The sequence below is a fragment of the Lonchura striata genome, chromosome 4 (assembly GCF_050655825.1).
Source record: "Lonchura striata isolate lonStrDom1 chromosome 4, ASM5065582v1, whole genome shotgun sequence".
Taxonomy (NCBI): domain Eukaryota; kingdom Metazoa; phylum Chordata; class Aves; order Passeriformes; family Estrildidae; genus Lonchura; species Lonchura striata.
Genome location: NC_140706.1, coordinates 36,779,728 through 36,801,311, shown reverse-complemented (window position 1 = coordinate 36,801,311; position 21,584 = coordinate 36,779,728). Strand labels below are relative to the sequence as shown.

The window sequence follows — 21,584 nt, the reverse complement described above, 5'->3', positions numbered from 1 at the left end:
TGATAAGCCAGAAAGACTAGTATTGCCAGACAGGTTCAATGTTGCTGCTCCACAGTGAATTTGAGGTGTGGCACAATGAGAAAGTACACACCCTAGATTAAGTATAAACGTAATAATATACATTTTCCTATTATAAATACGTGCCTTGCTATATGAGTTAATATTTGAGGGAGACTAAAGTCACAATTTCAAGATTTGAAACTTTTATGGGTACTTACAGGGGCACTTATCTCCATCCTCTGTTGCTTGCTTACAGTAGGATCCAGGAGTGTTCTGTGTAGTTCATTTGCTTTTAATTTTTATGCAACTTTTTCTCTATTTGAAATGATGTTAAATTTTTCCTCCTCAGGTTGAAGTGTTCAACATGGGCATGTTGAATATGCCCATGTAAAGCATCATAAGGAACATCTTCAGTCTGAGATCTTGGTATTGTTCAATATGTGTCAAAGATCTTGGAGGGGTTGTAGGTTTTGATTTCTGCATTTTTGTTTAATATTAATTAATATTTTCTTAAATATATATATTGCATTCAGAGAGATTATGACCTTGAAATACTTAGACTACTCTGAGGAATGTCTACAGAGCTGTACGTTCATTATCTTATAACCTGAACTCACGAGTACAGATAAATATGAAAGTGATGTAGCCCAGAATTTGGTTCTGCACTATAGGTGCATATTCTGGCTCATGGCAAACTTTTGATCAATCAACATTTCTAAATCCTTCTCCCCTGGACTACTATCAACTGATTCTCTGCCCAGCCTGTATTTGTACTTGGAGTTGCTTTCAGGGTCCCTCTGGGTACACCACTTAAGTTGATGTTGTTGGGAAGTTTGCTGGGAGTGTTCTCAAGCCCACTGTCCATGTTGCCTACAAAGATATGAAATGGCACTTTGCCTTGATACTGACACCAGAAAAATGCTGCTTGTCACTATTCTCTGTTTGAACACTTGACCACAACTTTCTGTCCATTCATCCATGCAATTCTTTATCCTCTGACTGGTCTAGCCATAAAATCCATATCTCTCCAATTTAGAGACGAGAATTTCATGCAGGACAGTGTCAAGTGCTTTGCACAAGTCCAGAACCATTGTATACTTACTTGCTATAATCTGGTCCTAGATTGCACTTTTATATATGGTGTAGAAATCGGTTTAATTTCTGTATTTCTTAAGTACATGCCTGCTATGTAGTCCCAGCTTTTACAAACAAGTTGCAATATGATACAGTTGATCTATACTGTTGATCAGGTGTTAGGGCTTGAATTTAACATCTATACAAGCTCTTGTAGAGTATTTAATAAAGATAAACAGGGTTTTGAAAAAAAATAAACTTCACTGGCATAATCCCTATAGCCAGAGTAAAGCTTCTGTTGCCTTCAATGGGAGCTGAGTTTTGTAATCAGTGCTGTCAGTCACCATCTGGACTGACACAATTTTGCCATAGAGAGTCCGTCTTTTCTGGGATGCCATCTGTTAGTCAGTTTCTTCTGACTTGTTTCCAGTATCAACCTTTATACCTTCTTTCATGTTATCTTTTGTGCTCCAAACAACCTCTCAAATCCTCATTCTCCCTGCTGTTTTCAAAATATGTTTCTGAACACCAGTGAACACAATGAAGTACCCTAGCAATGATGTCTATTACCAAACCCTGGGCAACATCATAATCATCTGAAGAAAATCTGTTAGGAGGCTAAGGCTTGGAAGGCGTTGATCCCAAACCCTTTTCTCATCCCTGCAAGTGGTATTTCAAAGCAGTGGCTGAGGGAGAAGTTTGAACCTCTGATTACTTTGAGGCTTTGCTGTGGATAAAAGAAATCTGTTAGTATGACAGTTAACCTAATAATAGCTTACAAAAGTATCAGCTCATGTAGGTTTAAAAATAAGATTAAGTAGCATTAATGGTATAACTGTTTTGGAAAGGGTTTACTCAGTAAAGCCAGATTTATTTAGTCTTAAAAAAAAAAAAAGTAATTGAGCTAATGGTTGCTAACAGTCCTGCACACAGTGTTTTCACCCTGACATAGTTAAGTGCCAGCACTTCATTTGGCACATCATAAGCAAATGGAATAAAGAGTGTGAACCCAAAACCTTTCAGTTTGAGAGAGAAAGTAAAAGAATATATTAGAATTAATAATTACATAAGGGGTGCATCTTCTTAATAAAACAAAGAACAGTTGTTACCATGTGGTTTCATTAATAAATTTTAAATATAATTCATGCATGTTATCCGTGCATGGGGGAGATGTCTATGTATCCAAAAGAGCAGCCTTTCTTTCAAGTGGTTTCAGGGTTGTAATTTTTCAAACAAAATTTGAGTGTGCTCTTGGTTTATGAATTTGATTCAAACTGTAAGCAATGATGATGTAGAATTTCAAAGAGATAGAAGCAGTTACTTTTATAGTAGTAGCAGTTTTAGTGTGCATGTATATATTTATCTATCTGTATCTCTAAAAAAACACCCACCAAAGTCTTTCACATTGTGGTCTACATGTAGATAGCCTACAGGTGGAAACAAACCAGTTGATGTGTTCATATTGTATTTTTTCTCAGAGGAGTAGCCTAGGCTATTGTAAAGGTGAGAAAATGTGTCAGTAGACAATTATGTAATGGGTAATTCAAATAGATTTTATGGGATCAACCTTGCCAATACCTTATGATGCTGTATTTGCTCATGGTTATTTTGCATAAAAATTAATAGTAGAATGCTGTGTTAGCAAAGCATAACTACATTGCAGTCTGATTAAAAATTGACACGCAGATACTTTGATAATTGTAGATTCGCCCATTTGTTTAAATGTCTGAAATGAGAATAAGCAATATTCTTTCTGAGAAGCTAAGCTGTCATAAGATAGCTTTCTTGTTTTCCAAATATGAAATCCATTTCTTGCTGGGAAATAGTGTGGATGACCAAATACTGTCATGTGCCCTGATGACTGAGACTGTCTTCACAATTCTTGAGTCCCTCTGTTTGTGGTGTCTGGCTTGTTATTTCATCTTTGTGTGATTAGCTTCCTTTATTTTTAAAATGCATCTAAAAAGTCTCCCTCTGGAAAGCAGTTCTTAATTGCAGACAGGAGTGTCACATAAGAACCAGATGACCAATGATTACTGTGTGACTGATGTTACTGCTGAGCTTTACCTCACAATGATGATTTCTTGAAGCCTTTTTCCTCTCTGGTAGATGTTGCACAGAGCTGACTCTATACAAGCTTTTTTTTCTTGTAGGATAAGATAGTTGTGTTTATCTTCCATCTCCTCATGTATGGTGTTATCCTTTTGCTGTTCCTCCTTTAGAGGAAATGAGAAATGCAGAAATGAGTCTGGAAGAAAACTTAAGAGAAGCTTTTCATCCAGATCATTGACACACTGAAATATTTTTCAGTCTTACATTAAATTTTCAAGGTTACCCAAGCAATCAATCTGAACTATTTCTGCTGTGGAAAACTGTTTCCTTCATTTTCCTTTTCCTTCTAAGCAGACAGGTAGATATGGGGGAAGAAATTATCATTTGAACTTTGCCAGTAAATTTACTTGAGGTGTCTTTCTGTGGAACAATAGTAAGTGGGAGCAGGCATGAGAAGTCTAGCTACTGTGGATCAGCTTTCAGCAGCTCTGACAGGTTACTATGCTCATATTTTTCAAGGCAAAACGCCTAAGAACCAGCAGGTCCTAATTTGACTTTTTTTCTGTCTGTCTTGGGATTTTTCTGATTCAATTCAAGCACTCTTAGCTGAAAAGGGGAAGAAATTTCAAGTCTGTGAAACAGCCACTGTCAGGTTGTTACCTAACTGCCTCCCTCTCTCGAGTCAAATTCCATAGGCTGGGCACTGTCCTCATTCAAGTGGCCTGTGAGCTTGTGATGTCATAACTGATGTAGAAGGAGCATGTATATGATAAGGTTTTCTTTCCAGATGGTGAAATGTTTATGGTTAAGATGCTACTTGAAATTGTAATAAAGCAGTGCATGGGAGTTTTTCACATGCAACTAAAAGGTTTGTTATTGCTTCAGACTTTGTTGGATGTCTTTGAGTGATCTCTTAAAGTACATTTTATCAGTATGGGGTCTTTTATTATACTTGTTTGGGGGCACAATTCCATAGTTTTATCACTTTCCTTGTACCAGGCGCTGAGCAGTTAAGGTCCATGAATCAGTCTTCCTGCAAAAGCAGCTGATTATACATGTAGTCATCAGGGAATTGTAAAAAGGCGTGTGATAATGGGGGATCATAACTAGAGCTGAATGAACTTCTTCATATAGTTTAGTAATGTGCTGTGTCTTAGAAGTCCTCTGAAGCAGGGGTCTCCCAAGGGAAGTTTCCTACTTTTCATAAGGTCACTTGAAAAATCTGGGAAGTATTAGGAACTGGGTAAAAATTACTTCTACTTAATTTTACTATGTAAACTTTTTAATAAATATGGCTTATCTTTTGTTTCTGATTATTAGCTTTTATTTGCAACATTTTGCCCTTTTCACTTTATTTACAGTGAATAATCACAGTATATTTAAAAAATATGAACTTCTGTGTTGGGAAATATTTTATTTGTCTCATTGGCATCAGCTCCTTTCCAGCCCTGTCTAGTAAGAAGTGTTAGAAAGTATTATTTTTATGCTTTTTGGTTTCTGTGATAGATGGTTCTGGAATATCATGCTCACTGGGAAAGTTATTTCTTCCTAATCCTTGTCAGTTAGTAGTTGGCTTATTTCCGGTAGTCTGAAGACTTATAGCCCATATTCTAGTTCATACAGTACTTCATTTTAGTTGACTTCAAATTTTTTTCATTACTGTCTCCTAGTTTGGCAATGTTATTATTCTTTATTGTCTGCACTTGGAAAAAAATCAGTCAAGAGGCCATCATTCTAGCAGAAAACTGTGACCGATTGCTTTAAAAATAAATGATACTTGCACTGACACAAGAGAGAAAAAAACCATTCATTAAAACTCTTGTTGGAGAAGTCTCATCACTCTTTTCCTATTGCATTTGACATTGCTTGAAAGACTGTTATATATTATGTTTATTTTTAGAGACTATTGTTCTCTTTAAATCTGCTCTACAACTTGAGGAAAGCAGTAATGCTTTTGAAGAGAAATTTACAGAAGTAAGACATGCATCTTTCTGTTGTAGTAAGGGGCTGTTTCATGAAATATCTCTTTTAAATAAGTTTGACTTTGGCAGGGAAAAAACCTGAAAAATATAAGGGAATCAGAGGCTGCTTTAGGGCATACAGATTGAAAACCTGTGCTCTTTTTCTCAAGCACATAATAACATTTGTAAGTGAGACCTTCAGCATGTCATGCTTATTAATAATTTCTTTTGAAGTGCTGAAAAAGCAAACTACTTTCAGTTAGTTTACTTTTTACTCCAAAATTGGCCTAGTTTGCTACTCAATATCCTGCTCATGTACAGAGCTTATACAAAACTAATACTGTATTACACAAAAAAGATGTTGACCTGTCAGAATGTCAGGTCATTAGTTTGATTAGAGGGCTGGGACCTCTCCTATAATGACAGGATGAGAAAGTTTGAGCTGTTAAGCCTGGTGAAGAGAAGGCTTCAGAGAGACATTATGGCACTATCCAGTACCTAGAGAGGGCCTACAAGAGTGCAGGAGAGGGACTTTTCCAGTGACAGACCAAGGGGGAATGGCTTCAAACTGAAGAAGAGTGGATTTATGTTAGACGTTGGGCTCTTCCCTGTGAGGGTGGTGAGACCTGTGACAGGTTGCCCAGAGATGTTGTGGACTCTGCCATCCTGGAGATGTTTAAGGCCAGACTGGATGAGGCTTAGGGCAACCTGGTCTAGTGGGAGGCATCCCTGTTCATGGCAGTGGGGTTGGAACGAGATAAGCTTTAAGGTCCATTCCAGCCCAACTGTTCTGAGAGTCTATGATAATCACACAGTTGGAAAGGCAGATATCTTTTCAGAGTTAAATGAATTATGTTTCCGTTCCTTCTTTAAGGAATTTAATATAAGCCAATAAGAAAATGACAAAATCTTTTGCCTTTACCATAGACCAAAACTAAAATACAGGCAGTTTCAATTACAGCATATTTAAATACACTGGAAAAAGGTTATAGTATAACCAGACAAATTGTAAACAACAGGTTGCCTGTATTCTTCAAATTGGTAAGCATTCAGGGAAAGCCACCCATTTTGTGTATGCTTGCCTCAGTTTCTTTGTTCCTTCTCAGTGTTTCGATAACTAGTCCATTTGCAAAGAAAAAATACTAGTTTAAAAAATGCATTAGCTATTGCAGTGGCCTTTTTTTCCTTTCAGGTTCCTTGTAGTTTTATCACATAAAGTAAACATTAAATGAACTACAGGGTTGTGGTTTTCAGGGGCTGTGACTTCACCCTTGCAGTCCTTTCATTTCAGTCCTCAAAACTGACTTTTGGTCGGGTGACACAGAACACATCATCCTACTTACCTGTAAAACACACCAGGCTTCTTCTCTTTCCCATTAATACCGGAGCATCATGTCTTACTTTCACCTAAAATTAATATTTGTAGGGGAAAAGAGATTCGTGACTAAATAAAAATTCAGAAAGTAAAGTTGTCATTATATATTCTACCTTGCTGAAACAGATAACACATTAAAACAGCTGCCGAATTACCTGTAATGAACATCCACACAATAGAAGACACTCTGCATACTGATGAAGTTATGATTAACATCTGTTAACAGGATGGAATTTGTCAATGAAAAACGAAAGATGATTCAGTGCAATATTCAGAAAGATTTTCTGTCTTTTAAATTTCCTGATTTTGGGTATTTTTAGATTGTTGTTGGAAACCTGCTCATGGTTTGAAAACATGCCTTGGCAAATTATGTTCATAGCTACTAAGGAAAGGAAATGTGTTGCAAAATGATGCTTTCATGGAAAAAGTAGTGGGTCTGTTGTTCTTGTTTTTCTCCCACCCTGATTCAATCCCTGTTTCTGACTGAGTTAAATGATCAGAATTAAACCATCACAATTTTTTTTTTGCATGTCAGTTCTCAAAGTTCCATGGAACTGTTTGTCTAAATTGTTTCTTTCTCTCTTTCTTTATTTTATTTTGCATTAAAGCTCTATAAAATTTCCTGTAGTAACCTATTAGAGAAGGATACAGGAATTACTGTGATACCAACCCTGTTAATACCCCTGGAATAATATAGAGAGCACATGGGCTGCTCTGTAGAATAATTAGTTGGTTTTGTTGGTTTTTTTAATGCCCCCAAAATCTAAGGCGATAAGCAGAGGCAATTCATAGAGTATTCCAAGTACTTCTCAAGTAGGATGTGGGACTTAAGGACACAAAAGTCTGCTTTGAAACCTTGCTTGGGAACCCTAGGGTGGTGTCTTGGCTCTTGTAATGCCATAGAAACCCATCATTCTGTGAAATCCACCTTTGGAATTTGTGAATTTGTCCTTTGATTTGTTTGACTTAAGGCTTGATCTCATAAGAGGTCTGAATGTTCAAAGTGCTGGGCTGTTCAACACTGAGTCTTTAAGGCAAGTTCAAAGTGATCCAGAAGCCTGTCTCACCCTCAGGGTTAAATGTCTTGATCATATTCTTACTAGGGACCCATATGACTTAAAGAATGGGGAATGAGCCTGCATGCAAGTAGCTGCAAAAAATGCTGCTCAAAGCTATTCAGCATGTGATTCCTTTATGGCATCCTTCTTAAGAGGCCAAGCTGAGGGGGGAGATGTTGACAGCTTTCCTCTATGGTGACCCTGGAACAGTATTTTAACATCTGTTATCTAGAGGAGATGCAATGGTAGTGTTTTTTGTATTTTTTTCCTTAGCATTTTTCTCTCAGACATTACCATGTCAATGAGAGCGTGTGTAAATTCAGGTTCAGTTCCCTCCTTTGCCTGAAGGGAGCTGGGGGTTGGTTTTCATCTCTCTGGATATAGAAACTATCAATTTTCAGGCAATTTTAAGGTATGAATGCTGGCTTTTCTCCCTTCTGAGTGTCCACATGAAGAGAATTCATCGTTTGTTGGTTATGACCCAGGGACAGTATGTTTTTTCATTGTCGTGTCTGTCAAGTGGCTTCACTTTCAGTTCACTCAGCATCCATGTTACCTACCTGGTTGAAGAAACGGGGCTACTGATCGATTTCCACACTGGCTGTGGCAGTGCGAGGTTCAGTGCAGCTGGGTGAGCGACTGAGCACTCCAGAGGTAGGTGGGTTTCTGAACTAAGGATGCCTGCAGGTGAGGTCAGCCTATTTCACATCAGTTTTGGAAATAAAGTGTCAAATCTCTTAGGTTGGCAGAAAAATTTAGCTTGCTCTGAGGGCTTTGTGAACAAAGCCTGTCCTGAAACACCCTCACGGTGTTCTACCGAGACATCTTGTGTCATGAGCTCCTGGTTACCTCTCTTTATTGCAGTATGTTTTGTCAGATGCTTTTTTAGACCCATTCACAAAAAAAGGCTTGTCAAATCTTGTCATCATGGTTTAGGAAAGGAATAAATGTAGTAATTTATTTGAAGATTAGTTAGTCTCTGTGATAGTCTACTGTGTTCTGCCAGCAGAGTAGCATCAGTAGCCAAATTTGGTCTTTGTTTCATCTGTGTAATCCCTGCTACCGCTAACAGAGGCATGCCACTATAGCTAAGAAAAATAACTTGAGCCAAAAAATGTAAGTCATAAGTCATATACAGAGGCTTACAGCAATAGTTTTTTTCATAATTAAATACTATGAAAATTTGTTCTGGTTGATTTAAGAATGCAGCTTTTTTTTCTTTTTTTTAATTCCTGAGGAGATGACAACTGGCAGAACTCATGTGGATATGATAAGACTTTGGAGATAACTAACTTGGGCTTTGGGCTTTTTTGGTGGATACACCTGTCACTAACTGTCACTGAAGCTGAAATATTGGAAAGATGTGTTTTATTAAGTTAGAAACATCTGAAATATGTATAAGGGACAGGGAAGAGCTGAATCTGATGTTAAGTTATTAGACAAAATTGTAATGTAGTCCTTACTTTATTTTTAGAGATAGATATTTTAAAGGTACAAAGAAAAATTATTGTATATAATAATATATGATAATGCCCAGTTGTTGTATGAAAATGGAGGCTGATGTTTTTAGGACTTCAAGAATTTTAAAACTTGGATGTCTCTATTTTATATGTGTAAAATCCCTTAAGGAAGCAAAGAGCATAATGTGGGGCGCTTAAAAGCATGTGGCTCTTTAACTCAGCTATTTTATTGCTACGAGGATGCTATGTGTAGACTGAACTGTGTAGATTCTCCTGCCTCCTGTTTGTATGAGATGTGCTTCCCTAGCACTGGACCAGTGACAGAACCCCGATGACCCCTAAGGCCTTGGTAATCCTATTGAGATTGTTGTGAGGTTACTCAGGGGGAAAATTGCAAGGGTGGTGGTGAGGCCACACCTCAAATGCTCTGTTCAGTTTTGGGCCTCTCAAAGAGATCCTGAGGCACTGGAATGTATATAGAAAAGGGTAACAGAGCTGGGGAAGGGTCTGGAGCACTAGTCTTACGAGTGACTGAGGGAGCTGGGGTTGTTTCACCTTGAGAAAAGGAGGCTCAGAAGGACTGCACGGTTTGGTGGAGATGGTGGCCACTGGCTGGGTGGCAAGACTTGACTGTAGCTAAGGCTGCCTCTCCCCTCAGAGGCCAGTTTACCTCTGAGCAGTGCCCTGTGCTGGGCTGCTATGCATGTATTACTAACCTACAACAGGAATGATTTCAGAAATGGAATAATGTGATTTGTATCTTCTACGTAACTACTTTGGTAGTACTTGAAGGAACAACCTTAAAGTGTTGTAGTTTCTACAGATACATATACATTGAAATGCAATAAAGTTTCAGACCAAGCACAGAAAGCTAAGGTGTCATCAATGTTACTGTTTAAATTTACTATGTTCTGCTTAGAATCTGAATAACATGTAATTAAGCAGTGTAGTTTTTTGGAAAATAATGTAAAACAATGAAATATGAAATTCATCCAGCAAATGGAGGTAAGCATATTACGGAGAATGTGATTGATTTGGGGGCTTTTTTAGTGCTTTCAAGTTTGGTTTTCAAGGTGATTTTACATTTTCAAAACTTTTCTACCTATTTTCAAGGACTAAAGGATTCAATATTATTGCGCTGTGGGGTTTTTCTTTAGGTTTTTGTTGTTGTTGCTGTTGTTTCATTTCTCCTTTAATCCACATTTTAAACATAAGGGACCAATTTTCCTGTGTGTTGTTTGGATTTTGGTTTGGTTTTTAACCTTGTGTTGTCACTTTTCTGCTGTTTAAGTGGGAATAAAATGCTATCAGAATAGAACAGCCTTTCCTTTGCACCTGGTTCAGAAGGTATAAATTTCAACATGGAGTACATAGCATGGTGTTATTCTTCATTCTTGACCAGAGTTCTTTTTTTTTTTTAATGGGAAGTAGAGCAACTTAAAATATTTTTCTGTTCAGTGCTGCAGGGAGTTGCCAGATAAATGTTAACTTGTTTATAACTATGTAGTTTAGGCCTTTGCTTTTGCTCACATGAAAATTCACATATTTTAAAAATAAATAAAATCCAGTCTGATCTAGGTATCATTCCTCTTGGTTGTTTTTGTAATGAAGTAAGCATGACATAGAAATGCACACAATCAGCACTTCATTTCTATGCCATGGTTTGCTATATGGATATTTGTCTATTTGCACTGTGTGCTGTATTAAAGATCAAGTATAGACTGAACACCCAGAAACTTTACCAGATTTTAAGAATTTGATAAATTCAGATATTGCTATTAGAAACCAATGCAATAGTGTTAGTTTTAATTTTTTAAAAATCATCGTAATACTCTTGTAAGGATAATATTGGGAGTATTGCAATCATTTTTCTTCCTGTAATATCTGACTATCTAGACAGACTAACCCTGAAATGTTACTCACAGTGTTACCTTTTGGAAGACAGCAGCTGGTATTTTCTTCTCTCCTACAGGCTGCAGTCTCTTGCCATATTGAGGTATTGTGCCTCTTGTTTTCAGAGGGATTTGCTACTCCATGAGTTTTCTGCTCTGGTGTCTGTCACCTCTTTGTAGCAGTAATCTCCCTACACCATCTGTGTGAAAGTAAGAGGTTATTCAGGTATTGAAGTGAAAGGGAAACAAAATAGCAAGCTGGATTAAGTGTAATTCCCAAATTATTGTGAAATGAAAAAATCTACCTGATAAAGAAACTTGTCTGGTAGAGAAGAGCACAGAAGGGGAGAGGATGCAACTGCTAAGAGCTGACATGGGTAGATTTTAATTTTAGTTCTTAACCTGTCAGTAGTTTGCAAGAAAAATAAAGGGTGGGAGGAATGCCATCTCCTTGTATAAGAAAAAAGAATGTATGATCCCATAGACCTTGTGGACCAAAATATAATAATCCATTTCTGCTTTGGAGGGCAGCTTCTGAGCTGTATGCAAGTCCATGAGTTGTAGAAATTGTGAACAAAATCATATTTCAGGAAACCAAGGTGAATTCATTCCTTTGCTATTGCTGATTGACTAGAAATAATGTAAAGGATACAGAAAATTCATTACTTTAGGCTTTTTGTATTACCACACAATGCAAGACAATACATTGTTCAAAATAGTTCTGAGGAAAGTCCAAGACCTGCATTTACCTATGTGGAATGTATTTTCTAATGTAATTCTGTGTTACCAAAGCACCTTATTATATGGATTCTCATTTGAAAAAATAAGTCATTATTTGTTGAGCTAGCTGTATGAAATAAAGACCCACACACATTAGTTTAACTTGTTTTATAATTTCATGTTTTAATATAAAATCAGAATTTATGCAATTGAAGTTAGTAACTGAAGTTTTGCTCATCCTTAGTGATTTTCTGTACTTGTTTTTTTCCTCTTCTAATTTTATAATGAACTTGACACCTTTAGAGAAAATTAGACCATTCCCCCTTGTCCTATTGCGACATAGCCTTGTGAAAAGTCCCTCTCCAGCTTTCTTATAGGTTCCCTTCAGATACTGAAGGAAGGCTGCAATTAGGTTGCCTGGAAGCCTTTTTTTTCCCATTTGAGCAATCCCAGTTCTTCCAGCCTTTTCTCGAAAGAGAGGTGCTTTGGTCACCTTGGCAGCCTCCTTTGGCTTTGCTCCAACAGATCCATGTCCTTCCTGTGCTGGGAACCCAGAGCTGGATGCAGCTCTGCAGGTGGGGTCTCACCAGAGTGCAGCAGAAGTGCAGAATTCCCTCCCTCACCCTGCTGGCCACACTGCTTTGGATGCAGCCCAGGACACGTTTGGCTTTCTGGGCTGGGAGTGCTTGTGGCTGGGTCATGTCCAGCCTCTCATCCACCAACACCACCAAGCCCTTCTTGGAAGGGCTGCTCTCCATCTGTTCAACTCCAGCCTGTGTTGATACACAGAAATATGTGCACATAAATATATATATACATATTCCTATTGAAATGGAATTCAGTGGTTCTCCAAACACTTAACCATATGTGTGGGTTTCCATATGATCAGTCTAAAGGACTTTTGGTGTTGAATTTATGATGTGAGTGAAAGATTAATCAAAAGGGGTATGAAGACCTGGAAGTCTTGCTGAATGTGATTTTCAACACAACTGTTCAGAGACATTTTGTTTCACATTTTCTCAGAGTTTAAAATAATAATAATAAAGCAATTAAGATGTCTCTATCTTTCCCTTAAATCTAGCCCAAATTTCTGAACTCGAGTTCTGTTTGCTCAGCTTAGCTTACTGGTCATTAAAGCTCCATGAAACATGAAAAGCATTTGGGAAAGGTCTCTATGGGGCAATTTGAAATTAACCTATGTGAACTACAGTTTGCTTGTTCTATATTGCAGATTTTTTGAGTTTTACTGATTATGGCTGCAGACTTGGGGCTGCAGTTACAGTTCTGGGTAAATAATACTTTGATAATATGATAAAATTATGAACTGTTTAAAGTCAGTTACTGATTTATATAATTTATACAGGTTTTTTATTGCTTTAGTGTTGAATGTTTAATTTTCCTGCAGTTGTCTATGTTTTGAGGTATTCTACTTGCCTCAAAATAAAAAATTTGTTTCCTGTTGCATATATATTTGGCATGTGGCAAAAGACGTTTTTAAACCAAGAGTCAGGGTATTTCACAACTGCCTCTAGAAAAAAAATCTAAAATACTTTAGGTTGATTTCCAGTAATGGTGTGTTACTGAGTTCATGAAACATGAGTTTCATAGGATTTCCACAGATGTATCCCTATACCTTTTCAACAATTCCTCCTCTTGTTTTTGTATTTTTCCTTGTTTCTGTGATTTGCCGGTGTTCAATCCTAGATCTAATTATTTGAGGTTCTAGTGTTTAGCTGGGAATTAATTAATTTGGTTGGCATCTGACAACTCCATGTATTCACCAGTGTTTTTAAGTGTTAATCTTGTTAAGTGTCACCCTGGCTGTAGATTTCCTATACTATTCTAATGGAAATGGTTGTGCTGACAGTGTTTCAGTGCAAACCCAACTCAATCCTATAGTTGTGAGCTGTCCTGAAGATAAAAGTCTCTTTTACAAGCAGGAAGTCAGCTGTCAGGAACATGGCTTTGGTGAAAAAGTGCTGACTCAATAATTTGTGGCTGTTGGCCAGCTCCTGGAGAAACAGTTGTGTGTGTGTGTGTGTGTGTGTGTGTGTGTGTGTCTTGTGGCCTCCCTATTACTGCCTACCAGCTGGCTGAGGTGACAAGGAGCAGTGATGTTTTGGGACATTAATCCACAGCATGTCATGCACCATATAAAACTGGTGGAATGCAGGATTTCCACCTGTTATCCATGAAGGTGTTTGGACTATGTGCAGTAGTGTGCCAAGCAAGAGAAACGTCTGAAGTTAGGCACATTCACCAACCAAGGTAATTTAAATCAGGTATGAAATATCAACACCAACTTCAATAATCAGCAAGATGTGAATTGCTTTTCTGCACGCAGTACAGTAGCTGGGATACATAAACCCCATTTCAAATAAAAGAAGCTCTTTCTAGAATGCAGGAGCTTGAGTTAGTCCTTAAGTGCACTTCTGTTGGAAGAAGTATTTGTACAGAAGCATTTCATTAAATGAGTCCTGAGTGGGTTAAATTTGCAGTTTTTACAGGTTTCTCCTTTTTAAGTATGACAGCACTGAATGCATTTTGCACAGCTATCAATGTACTGTCACTGCATATCTACTTTTTAAACAAAATCTTTTTCTTGAAAATTACTCAGCGTTGGGGACTAAGTAACTCTGCTCTGTAGCTTGAAATCATCCTGGCACTACAAAGAAATGTTTTAATTGTCTTAATTGGACTCATGTAATTTTTTTTTTTGCTGTGATTCTACATCAGTACTTAAGAGATTATCACTGGCATGGCCCTCACCTGCTGGAGAGTTATAGTGGTTTAATCACTGCCAAAAGAATAATGCACTTAAATTTGAAGATGCAAATGCAGTTGGAGCAGAATAATGCGTCAGTTCTTCAATTGTGTAGACAGTAGCAGCACTGTTGACTTCAACAGACCTGTGCCTTTATACATCAATTGAGAATTTGTCTCAAACCCTGACTAATGAACTAATTTAACTCCTGTGACTAAGAAATATGACTTTTTTTTTTCTAACTATAGCTTAAAGGGCAAGCTGTGTTTAAGCAGATTTAATTAACCTGTCTAAATTTAATCATCAGACTAATAGGCATTCCTCTTCACTTAGGAATGAGACAGAATCATTGTATTTTCTAATTAAGAATTAAACTTAAGGCTGTGTGCCTGTTTGAAATACACAGTGCTTGGATTGGAAGAGGACATTGGGAGAGAAAGAGCAAGTTATCAGAACACTTAATACAAATGAACTTGGTGAGGAAGGGAGCACAGGCATTGCTGGCCATTACTCCAAGATAACAACAAATAGATTATATGCTTTTATTTCATGTGTTTTGCAGTGGTCTTGTACTCTTATAAATTTGCATCTCATTTGATTTCCTTTGTTCTCCTTGCAAGAAATGAAGCTGTGGAAGACTGGGTTTATTTCTTTCAAGAGAGCTCTGATTCATCTCACCTCCAGCTCCGGCTTAAATAAAGCATTTGTGATGCTTTATTAAAGCACATGTGATTTTTGTTGCTATCTTCCCTGCTGGCCTTAGCTTTCTTTCCCCATTCCCTCCAGTTTTCTGTGCCTCGCAGTTCAGGGTCTCATTTTCTCCTCTACTGAACTTACCCCCTGCTTCGGTGCCATTATGTGTTTTACCAGTTTCAGAGCTTCCATGGCATTTCTCTGAGTCACGGAGAAATTCTCTCTTTACTTCTCTCCCCTAGGGGTCTTTGTTAGCCCTTCAATTCCATCTGAAGTACTGTTGTCTTTCTCTTTCTCCTCCTCTCCCCTAAACCATCATCATTTTTCTGTGAGCTGAAGTGACATTGGAAATGCTGTCTCTGTCTTGCTCCTGGTTGTTCTGGGGTCATTTCTTTGCCCCTGGTTCTGTTGGTGTGCTCTGACCTTGTTACAGCTACTCCTCTTCCTATTGTCACGTCTCTCCAGGTTGCTCTGGAACTACTAAAAAGGATATTTAGGACAATAAGATTAGGCACATGAGCAAATCTGGTGATGCTGTTCCTGTATAGGCTGATCATAATCATCCTGATCAGAAAAGTGCGCTGTCTTTGGCCTCCATTGTCCCTATCTCTTATATTTGCATTTTTGTTACATAAAGTCAATCTGAATTTCTGCTTTTTAGAGCCACTTTTGCTTTGGATCCCTGTTTGCCACGGAGCAGTGGGAGGACTACTCTGTACTCTTCATTTCTCTCAGGTGGTGAGATTGATTTTATTATACTGAAATTGCTGTATTGAGGACTTTCTATAAAATACATTCTTTGCAGTTTGTTAGTAATTCAAAAAGTAGGAATTTAAACAAATTTTAAAGCAGTGAATAACCCTGTACCCTTCTCATCCTCTGTATCATTAATGATTTTTTGAGATTTTCAGCATCTGTATCTTTTCTCTTCAGTCATTACCTTTCCAAGCTGGAGAATCCCAGTGGATCTAATCTTGCCTTTTAAGAAGGAAAGTTGTGTGCTTGTGACCATCTGTTCCCAGTACTACTATAGTGTATGAAATTTCTTGCATCCTTCAAAATGTAGTTAGACCCTGATTTACACAGCAGCAAATTAATGCTTGTTTATGACCTTTCTAGTAATTCTTGGCATTCTTCATTCCTGAATACCTGCTGAGCACTGTCTGTAGTGTGTACTTCACTTTCCCCGGTGCATATGATTCGCAGTTCTGGGCTATAACTAAAGAGAATTTCACGTAGCTGAAATGCAAAGTATGGAATTTGAGTAAAATACTGCAATTAATTGACTGACTATAAATATATATACATATACACACATATATACATATATATTAGATAATGAATTAGAGATTGCTGTGATGGGAGTGTTTAGAAGACTGATGTATCAGGCCAGTTCTAAACTTGAATTTTAAACTTTACTGAACTAGGCAAACACTAACAGCGCACCTCCTTTAAAAGTTTCTTGTATATAGTTATTCTTTGCTACTGTGTTCAAAGTAGTCAGCCCTTGAAGTGTGCCTTCTGTGTAAGTTGGGAGTATAGAGCACAACAGAGCTGATGCACCAGGAGATGACAAATGCTGCTTGCACAAACACTGTTAGTGTGAGCCAAGACTGCTTTACGTTTTCCCACCTTCCAGTTCCATTCTTGGACTTTTCACAGCAGGTGTGGAGGAAGTTTTCATTTCTCACTCTGAATCATAAAGAGGTGCTTGTGAGAGGGAAATGCTGGGAGAAGCTGGGTAGCTCAGAAGAGCACTCAGGAACTCAGATGCAGCTGATCTTTGGATCATTGTGACCTGACCCTACTCATGGCAACATGGCTAGAAACATATTTTCATCATTTGTTGGTCCTTATTTGTTCTTTTCATGTGGGTTCTTACAGGGCTCTGCTGCATTATTAATAGGTCATATGAATCAAATCACCTAAAACCACATAGAGAAGTTTTCTCTGTGTTGGGAACATGAACTTTCAACTCAGCAGTTATTTAAGGCCAGCAGGCACTGGATGCATGCTTTGTGGCAGCCAATCTTTAATTTCTCTATAATAATGGCTGTTAACCCTGGAAAATTTTTGCTAATCTCAGCTATGTGAGAATTAACAACATGAAAAAACACCCCATTGTATTACCGGTAGATTGCTAGTGTTAGAAGAATTTTGCTTGATGTTAAGAACCAAAATACAAAAAGCCAAACCCATGCAGTGACTTATCCTTAGTTACTGTAGTTTGTAATTCCAAGATAATGGAGCTGTAAAAGTTTATACTGGCTGAGAAACTTGTTAATTTTTTTAAGTACATCCACAGCATTAGGTTCTGTAAATATGGCATTTCAGCATCCAGGAATAAGAAGAATGTAAGTTGATTTGCTGTACTAAACCAGCAAAACCTGCTCGGTGGGAATTCTGAATGTGATGAGCACTTCAAAATAAAAATCATATTTAGGCACTTCAGGCGTGAAATCAAAATAATTTGGCTGTGTTTCTTGATGTACACACACACACACATACATTCTCTGCCTCTTTCTCTCTCACATTGAATTCAGTTGCATTTTCTTACTGCAGCATTTTACCCAAATTGTGTGGTTTGCATTTGCAAACTTAAAACTGTCAAAGCGTATTTGTAAATAATATGTCCATATATATGCAGAAATAGATGGTTTTGAGTAAAGATGCAAGGCTGTGTTATAAATTCTGGCTAAATTCTTACCAGAACACAAAAACTACTGTATACAGAATTTTACATATGCTGTTGAGAACTGAAGCTTTCAAAGTTAAGAGAAGAAAAAGGCAGGGGATGTGACGGAAGAAACATCAGCAGCAGATTGACAGTAATACATAATAATGTACTTAAAATTTTCACAATTTTTTAATGGGAAAAATGATACTTTTTTCATTCAAAATGGAGAGAATTTAAGAAAGTGAGTTTAAAGCATCAGCTAATGATCTGTGTCATCTGGCAATATTCTAAGACTTGCAAGAAAGAGAATGAAGTTGCTGTGACTTCAAACAAAATGTTTCAGGTTGCTCTGTGATTTAAAATACTTGGGTTTGAGTTCAAAACAATTGTTTAGGAAAACATAACACATATTTTCTACTTTCAACAAAATCAACTTAAAATTTTTACTGAAGAATAAAAAATGTTAGCTTATTGGAAAGCATTTTTTAAACTCCCATTTAAATTTACATTTTTTTTGTATTTGTTTCATTATGCGTCTTTACAAAGCTGTTAATGATATGCATATGCAGCATATAAAATTCCTTTCATACTATAAAATTGATACTGAGATACTTATGTGTAGAGCTTATTTGTAACTTACTTTGATTAAAGTGTAACTTTTGTTGTTGGCATAAGAATTATTGTGGGAAGGGGGAGTTACCTGCTTTCTGCAAATATTATTGATTCTACTAATATTGTTCTAATTTTCTGCCTTTTTTTGCTATAGTCACACAGCACAAGCTCCACAGCATCTGTATGTTGTAATCACAAATGTTTACAAAAAATTTATAATATGGAAGTACATCTAAAAATTGCATGCACAAATTTTCTATTCATGATACTGATAAAACTCTAGAACTGTATCATACTAATAATTTTGTTGCAAAGTTGTGATGCTTCATATCTATGAAGAACTTAAGTTTCTTGTAAAGTAAGGGATTACAAATTGAAATTATATTCTACAAAGAGACATAAGGTGTTTTATCGCAAGCTTAAGAATTCTTTCAGAAAAGAGCTCATTGTCTAGAAGTGTCAGTTAAAGAACAAACTTAGTCTAATGAAATTATTAAATAATTGCAATCTGTTGATGGGATTCTGTAGGAAAAATGTATATGTGGCTGCAGCTTTATAAGGAAAGGGTAATGGAAGTGCTTCCACAACCCTACACATTGCTGAGAATACTGTATTTCTGAACGATTAATGTAAAAACTTGTGCTGAGAGACGTCCTGGGTGACCAGAGGAGGGGAGAAGGAGCCCGCGGAAAGAAATTATAAGATCCTCTTGTGTTTAGTCATTTGAAAAACTGAAAAAAAAAAGCCCACAGCAAAAAGCCACAGCCCACCTGCAAACATCTAGCAGAGCTGCAGACTCCAAGAAATTAAAAATTGCTCAGGAATAGATCAAGTCAAAAATGCGAAAAGGGTTTTTAAATATAGAAATCATACAGAAATCATCTGTCAGAGCAAGAATGAAGGGGTGAAGAGTCCTTGAGGACTGTGTTTGACTGTTTATGAAGTAGACTAAACAGTTTCTGAAGTAATAGTCAGTAGTAATCAGTTTTTTCAGGGTTTCCTTGCTGTTTCTCATCTAAAAAATACTCAGTTTTATTGGAGACACAGTGACAATATACTCCAAAAAGTAGAGAGATTACGAACTCTAAAGAGCTTATTCATTTAATACTAAAGATTTGAGTTGGACAACAGTTCAAAATACAGACAAGTTATATTTTTGAATGACTTTCTAAATCAGTGTTCTGGAGCTTTGTTTTATAATGCTCTGGATGCTTCTAATACTTCAGTGTTGTGGAAGTTCAGGGTGTCAGCCTCTTGCTTGGTTGTACTTCCTTTAATTTCTGTTTTAGCTTGATTTAATTATGCTAGGTTTCTTTGAAACTGCCAAGTTACTCTGTGTGATAATACAGGTTTCTTATGCATAGGGGGTTGCAGACTTAGCATAAATATTCAGAAAGGGAATTTTAATAAGCAGATTTACTATGTGTACTGGGAACAATAATTTACAACTTAATACCAACCAACTGTGTTTCAGGACACAGCTAGTAAATTAGCACTTGCATATTTCAGTGATGGTTATGTACTTTTAAAGGTGTCTTCTAAGCTGCTACATGCTGTCTAAATACTCAAATTATTACAGGAAATCTGCCTCCTGATCTTTAAAACTATTAGTTTTCATTAAGAAAAGTCAGAAAAGAGGAGGACAGTTTGCTAGCAGTCTAAGTCTTGGAAATAAATTTATAGGAAGTAGTCTAGAGTGTTTTGTTATAAAAGATTCAGCTTGTTTTCTGAAGCTCACAATGTCATTCTGACAGAAATACCTCATTAAAATGTTTCCACATGTACTATGTGAGAGGATCCCTTATAGAAGTTTCAGGTCTCTTAGAGTATGCCAGAAAGCACCCGAAGTTGGCTGTTTCTGATGTGTGTACAGGAAGGGAGCTACAACAAAGCCGGGACAGTGGCCATGAAGTCTTCAATTCTGGTGTGGGCATTGCAGTTCGTGCAGTTGATCCTAAATGTCGATACACCCTTGTGTGCTGTAATGGTTGAAGCTTTTTTTGTACCCAAGGAAAACAAGGTTGTCACTGCTGATAACTGTGCTTCATGAGAAGAGGCATTCTACTAACAGTGCAGGGCCCAGCCCTGGCCTTTCATTAGGCTCATTATTGGCTAATTATGATGACTTGCTGTGCAGACAGTGTCGTGGTGCCACTTGCTGTGAGGATGATGTGCAGCCTGGGGCTGGGGTAACAGCAAGGGCTTTGAAAGCATGAGCATAGAAAGACCCTGTGCCCTGCTGATGGGCAATGAGAAGAGCACCTTGGAGGTCTAGCAGAAGGCTGGTTTTGTTTAAGGATATTAGGCAAGCCAACAGGGTGAGGCAGTTTCTGTGCCCTAGGAAAGAAACACTGGCGAGCATCTCGCAGCAGGTGGTGCAGGCCAAGAGGGTGGCAGTTTTCTGCAGAATCAAATGTCTGAGAAAAGGACAAGATTGCAAGTGTGAGAGGGGGCTGATCCACCTCTTCACTCTCCCTTTCTGGATGAGCTATTTTCAGTGTCTTTGCTTTGACCTTGAGGGTTGAGAACATCAAAATTGAGGTGACCATCAGCTCAGTGGAATCAGAAGATATGTCCAAAAAAAAAAAAAAATTCTCACTTTAAAACCTTTCTTCTGTAGTCTTAAAGTGAATGTGTGAATCTCTACATTGATAATGTCATGTTTGTATAAGCTCTGTGATACATGATCCATGTTGCACCTTACTAACAGAATACCCTTCGCTCATATATTTCAAGTTGTGTTTGGCAGACTTCTGTTTATATCAAGCTCTGGGTTGCAGAGTAGCAGAGGAGGTGTGAAATTCAGCAAAGGCAAATGCCTGAGGAACAACCCCATGTGCCAGTTCAGGCTGGAGGCTGAGCTGCTGGAAAGCAGCCTGTGTAGAAGGACATGGAGATCCTAGTGGACACTCGTCCCTGAGCCAGCAGTGTGACCATGTGGTCAAGAGGCCAGTAGTGTCCTCGGCTGCATTAGGGAGAGCATTCCAGATTAAGGGAGATGCTCCTGCCCCTTTACTCTGGTGTATCCTTACCTGGAGTGTTGTGTCCAGTTCTGGGCTCCTCAGGAGCTTCTGGAGCACATCCAGTGAAGGGTCACAAAGGTGATTGAGGGGCTGGAGCATCTCTCTTACAAAGAAAGACTAGGGAGCTGGACGTGCTCAGCCTTGAGAAGGGACAACAGAGAGGGGACCTCATCAATGTGTGTCAGTATCTGATAGGAGGGTGCCAAGAGGATGGAGCCAGGCT

At 37.8% G+C, this 21,584-nt stretch overlaps 1 protein-coding gene across 2 annotated transcripts in view; it reads left to right on the top strand.

The window, feature by feature from the left end:
• Positions 1–21,584, top strand: part of GALNTL6 (polypeptide N-acetylgalactosaminyltransferase like 6) — a 437,146-nt gene that overhangs the window by 15,254 nt on the left and 400,308 nt on the right. The gene's annotated exons all lie outside the window — the stretch shown is intronic.